This window comes from Coptis chinensis, chromosome 5 (genome assembly GCF_015680905.1).
Source record: "Coptis chinensis isolate HL-2020 chromosome 5, ASM1568090v1, whole genome shotgun sequence".
In the NCBI taxonomy this organism is placed as follows: Eukaryota; Viridiplantae; Streptophyta; class Magnoliopsida; order Ranunculales; family Ranunculaceae; genus Coptis; species Coptis chinensis.
Genome location: NC_141460.1, coordinates 14,542,296 through 14,547,554, shown reverse-complemented (window position 1 = coordinate 14,547,554; position 5,259 = coordinate 14,542,296). Strand labels below are relative to the sequence as shown.

General features: G+C 35.7%; 1 pseudogene; it reads left to right on the top strand.

The window, feature by feature from the left end:
* The first annotated feature begins 475 nt into the window (after window positions 1-475).
* On the top strand, window positions 476-3,184 carry LOC147496821 (uncharacterized; annotated as a pseudogene).
* Window positions 3,185-5,259: the final 2,075 nt, after the last annotated feature.

Here is a 5,259-nt window from a genome sequence, read left to right as displayed (position 1 = left end):
CAAAATATGAGAAATTATTATTTTTTCTATCAGCAACCCATCAGTAACGGTTTATAACCGTTACAAACGACTTTTAAATTAATTTTTTTTAATTAACTAACAACTTTGCAACGGTTAAGAACCGTTGGTAATCTTTTTAACAAATTACTAATGTTTAATAAGCATTGGAAATTTCTGTTTGCAATGCTTATTAACCGTTGCAAACATTTCCAACGCTTTACCCACGTCATAATTGCAACGCTTAAAAAGCGTTGCGAAAATTATTAGCAACGGTTTTTTGCCGTTGCAAATAGCCTGTTATGGTGTAGTGACTTTTAAGTATGTTTTTTTGGGACTTGATAATTCTTTACTGGTTATTATTGCTTCTAATCTTGATAGTGAACAATAGGGTAAATTGATTAGGGTTCTTAAAGAACATAGAGTAGCTTTAGGGTGGAATATTGCTGATATTAATGGCATAAGCCCAACTGATTGTATGCATCGTATTCATCTTGAGGAGGATGTTAGACTAACCCGTGAGTTTCAGAGACGACTTAATCCTAATATGAAAGAGGTAGTGAAAGCCGAGGTTCTCAAGTTGTTAGATGCGGGCATCATTTATCCAATATCCGATAGTAAATGGGTAAGTCCTGTCTAGGTTGTCCCTAAAAAGTCTGGGCTGACAGTAGTTGAGAATTCAAAGGGCGAGTTACTGCCCACCCGTATGACTACCGGGTGGTGTTTTTGCAATAACTATCGTAAGTTGAATTTGGGTACTAGGAAAGATCGTTTTCCCCTTCTGTTTATTGACCAGATGCTCGAGAGGTTAGCCGGTCATAAGTACTATTATTTTCTTGATGGTTATTCTGGTTATCACCAAATATGTATTACACCTGAGGATAAAAAAAAGACTATTTTTACTTGTCCTTTTGGAACTTTTGCCTACCGTCGTATGCCTTTTGGGTTATGTAATGCACCCGATACCTTCCAGCGATGCATGCTTAGTATTTTCTCTGACATGGTAGAAAAGTTTCTTGAGGTGTTTATGGATGACTTCTCGGTGTTTGGGGATTCTTTTGATGAGGGTTTACACCATTTAGAATGAGTGTTAATTAGGTGTAAGGAGAAGAACCTTGTGTTAAATTGGGAGAAATGTCATTTTATGCTTCAACAAGGTATTGTTCTTGGTCATATTGTTTCTAGTAAAGGCATTGAGGTTGATAAGGCCAATATTGATGTCATTTATGGTCTTCCACCACCTAAGACTGTGAAAGATATTATGTCATTCTTAGGTCATGCTGGATTTTATAGGCGTTTCATTAAGGACTTTAGTAAGATATATCATCCCTTATGCAATTTACTTGGTAAGGACGTCGTTTTTGTCTTTCATGAAGATTGTTTGAAAGCTTTTGAGAAGCTTAAGCATTTATTAACTACCACTCCTATCATACAACCGCCTGATTGGAGTGTGCCTTTTGAGTTAATGTGTGATGCGTCCTGACTATGTAGTTGGGGCTATTTTAGGTGAACGGTTTGACAAGTTGCCCCATATTATTTATTATGCTAGTAGAACTCTTAATGATGCATAGATGAACTACACTACAATTGAGAAAGAGTTGTTAGTTGTTATGTTTGCTTTAGACAAAGTTAGGTATTATCTCATAGGGTCTAAGGTTGTCGTGTTTACTGATCATTCAGCTTTGAAGTATCTCCATACTAAGAAGGATGCTAAAGCGTGTTTGATTCACTGGGTACTCTTGTTGCAAAAGTTTGATATATAGATTAGGGATAAGAAAGGTACGGAGAACGTGGTAGCTGACCACTTGTCTAGACTTATAGTAGAGTCTTCTACTGATATATTGCCTGTGAATGAGTCTTTTCCTGATGAACAACTTTTTGCTATATCCCAGTCGCCTTGGTATGCAGATATTGTTAACTATCTTGTAACAAAACAATTTCCCTCTCATTAGAGACAACATAATAAATCTAAGTTTCTTGCTGAGGTTAGGAATTTTTTCTGGGATGATCCATACTTGTTTAAGTCATGCCCTGATCAGATTGTTAGGAGGTGTGTCCCTGAGAGTAAGTTTCATAATATTCTCTCTTTTTGCCATGACCATGCATGTGGTGGTCACTTTGGTCCTAAAAAGACGGCTGCGAAGGTTTTGCAGTGTGGTTTTTATTGGCCTACTCTCTTTAGGGATGCACATGAGTTTTGTTTGAGTTGTGATAGATGCCAGCGTACTGGTAATATCTCCCATAGGAACATGATGCCTCTTTCTCCTATTTTAGTTGTGGAGCTTTTTAATGTCTGGGGTATAGACTTCATGGGTCCTTTTCCTCTTTCCTTTGGTTATCTCTATATCCTTGTTGCTGTAGACTATGTTTCTAAGTGGGTTGAGGCGGTGCCATGTAAAATGAATGATCATAAAGTCGTAGTTAACAATATAATATATTTTATCGTTTTGGTACTCCTCGTGCAATTATAAGTGATAATGGTACTCATTTTATACACCGAGCATTTGAATCTTTAATGAAAAAGTACTCTATTACTCATAAGCTTGCTACCCCATACCATCCTCAAACTAGTGGCCAAGTTGAAGTATCTAATAGGGAAATTAAGTGGATTTTAGAAAAGAGTGCACGACCTGACCGTAAGGATTGGTCTCAACGTCTTAATGATTCTCTTTGGGCTTATAGAACTGCTTATAAGACTCATATTAGTATGTCTCCTTATAGGCTTGTGTTTGGAAAGGCATGTCATTTGCCTGTAGAATTGGAACATCGTGCTTTTTGGGCCATTAAAACGTTTAACTTTGATATGCGTAAGGTATGTTCACAACGTAAACTTTAGTTGAATGAGTTAGTTGAGTTAAGGAATGAGGCATATGAGAATGCCAAGATTTACAAAGAGCGGACTGAGATTTTTCATGATAAATCTATTCTTTGCAAGTCTTTTGAACCTAATAAAAAAGCCTTGATATATAATTCTTCTTTGTGTCTTTTTCCAGGTAAGTTACGTTCTAGGTGGACTGGTCCTTTCATTGTTAAAACTATTTTTCCTCATGGTGCTGTTGAGATAGAAGATCCTATAGATGGTCGTGTGTTTAAGGTAAATGGTCAACGTTTGAAACCATACCTTGACGGTTTGGCTAGGCAAGATGTGGAAGAGGTAAGTCTTATTGATCCTATTTATCATGACTGATTGAGTATCATGTATGTTTTACTGCTTTTCATTTCTTTTTAAGTTTTGTTGGTTTCTTACTTAGCCAAAATTAAGGGTCGAGAGAAAGAAACAATACTGGACTTTTCTCTGAAATTTTTTGTCACTAAAATAGGCATGGGCACGTGCGCCCTCTCGGCAAGGCTAATGTAACGCCTTCTTAAAAAATCTTGTAAGTTGTTCATGGCATGGGCGGGCCGCTAAGGCAAGACTAAACTGAATTTCAGGCTTTTCCATGCAAACTGAACTGATTTCTCTTTCTTCCTCATGTGAGGGATAACTCCAACACATAGAACTAATCCAAGAATCAGTTGTGTGAAGCATTCATCTACTAAAGATGTTAACTGTAGCGCTTATGGGAGGCAACCCATGTTTTTATTTTTGAGTCTTGTGTACCTTTCGCATATCTCATGCATTCCACTTTAGCACCTTTTCTCCGTCTTTTTCGAGATGTGTAACTCTATGGAATGAGATATGTGACACAGGTTAGTCGTTGTAGTAATTTGGTTCCTTTTCTATATTATCACTGTTATATCTTTTGTGAGGTTCTAATTTCTACAGGTGGCTCGAGCTTTATTTTTCGTTCATGGAGTTATTGGTAACCTCTTTCCTTTATCTTTACTTGTCCCTGTGTTATCTTTTTCATTTGCACATATATGTCAACATTGAGGACAATGTCTACAATAAGTTTGGGGGTGGGAACAAAATATTTTGCTTAGCAAAAAATAAACAATTATTTATACTATGCACTTTGTGATAATGGTATTGTTTCCTTTTCTATGATGATAATAGTCTAGAAATCTCATTTAGCATTAGAATTAAGAGTAGTTATTAGAAACTTAGGTTAATATATAGGTAATAGTCTCTGCATCTTTTCATAAATGTCTTGCATGAACATCATGATTGTATTTGGTAGCATTTTTCTGAGACCTAGGTTAGAGTGCTTAATTTTACATATCTTGTGAGAATCTAGCCTAAAAGCCTCATATGAGTTGATATCTGAGTGATGACACAAGGGAGAAGTTAATTCCGAGTAGAGAAATCACACTTCCACTTGCTTGATCACCATACCATATCCTAAAAGAGAATTTAGGCCCTCTTTGGATCGATATAGCCAGAAATTCCAACCTAAAGAATATATTTTTCTGCTAGTTGCCCCACTGAGCCTTTCATTAGCCTTTTCATAAACCACAAATTCTTTACCCTTTATAAAAACAAAATAAATATAAATATAGCCTACCCATTTGATAAGTTTGAGAAATAGGATGAAATGAAGAAAAGAAATGAGAAAGACCTGTGGAAAACCAAGAATTGTTAGTTGCTTCAAAAGAAAAATAAAGAAAAAAAAGTTTCCATCCAAAGAAAAGAAAAAAATGAATAGAAATAAAATAAAAAGTTAGAACTCCAAAAACATAATCAAATGAGTCAAAAGCCAAAACAAAAGGGCTAAGGATGGAAACAAAGAGTAGAAGCAAAGTAAGAACAAGACTTTCTCTAGTTACATATTTTGAAGACCTTATTTTCTCAGTCTTGTCTATTTTGAATTCCATTCCATTTATTATTAAACCATCACCTAAACCATCCATAACACCTAATAAAGACCTTTAGCTCAATTAGGAATAGGTTGGTGTGATAGTAAGTGGCAGATGTGTTTGATCGACCTCGTCTCCCTTGAACGGCATTGAGATTGAGAGGAAAAGTGTGCCCACTGCACACTGGAGTTAGCGAAACCTGAGTGGAAAAATTAGAGTATTTTTGTCTTTACTTAGGGACGCTATTCCAATGTTTCAGAAACAGACCTGCCATTGCATTTCATAGTATAGTTAATTACATATTTATTTATATTTAGATGATTTGATTATTATATATGTATTAACTTAGGTTTTAAAATGAGTATTCTTTATTCCTTGCTAGTGAGAAGTACAAACACCCGAGGTAAATTAAGGAAACATTATTGTTATTTCTTAGTCACTATAGTATAGATGAAGTTTGTGAGTATCTTCTTTGAAAACTCTCACGAGACTAAACTCGTCCACTAGGGTAAACCTAGGGGTTTA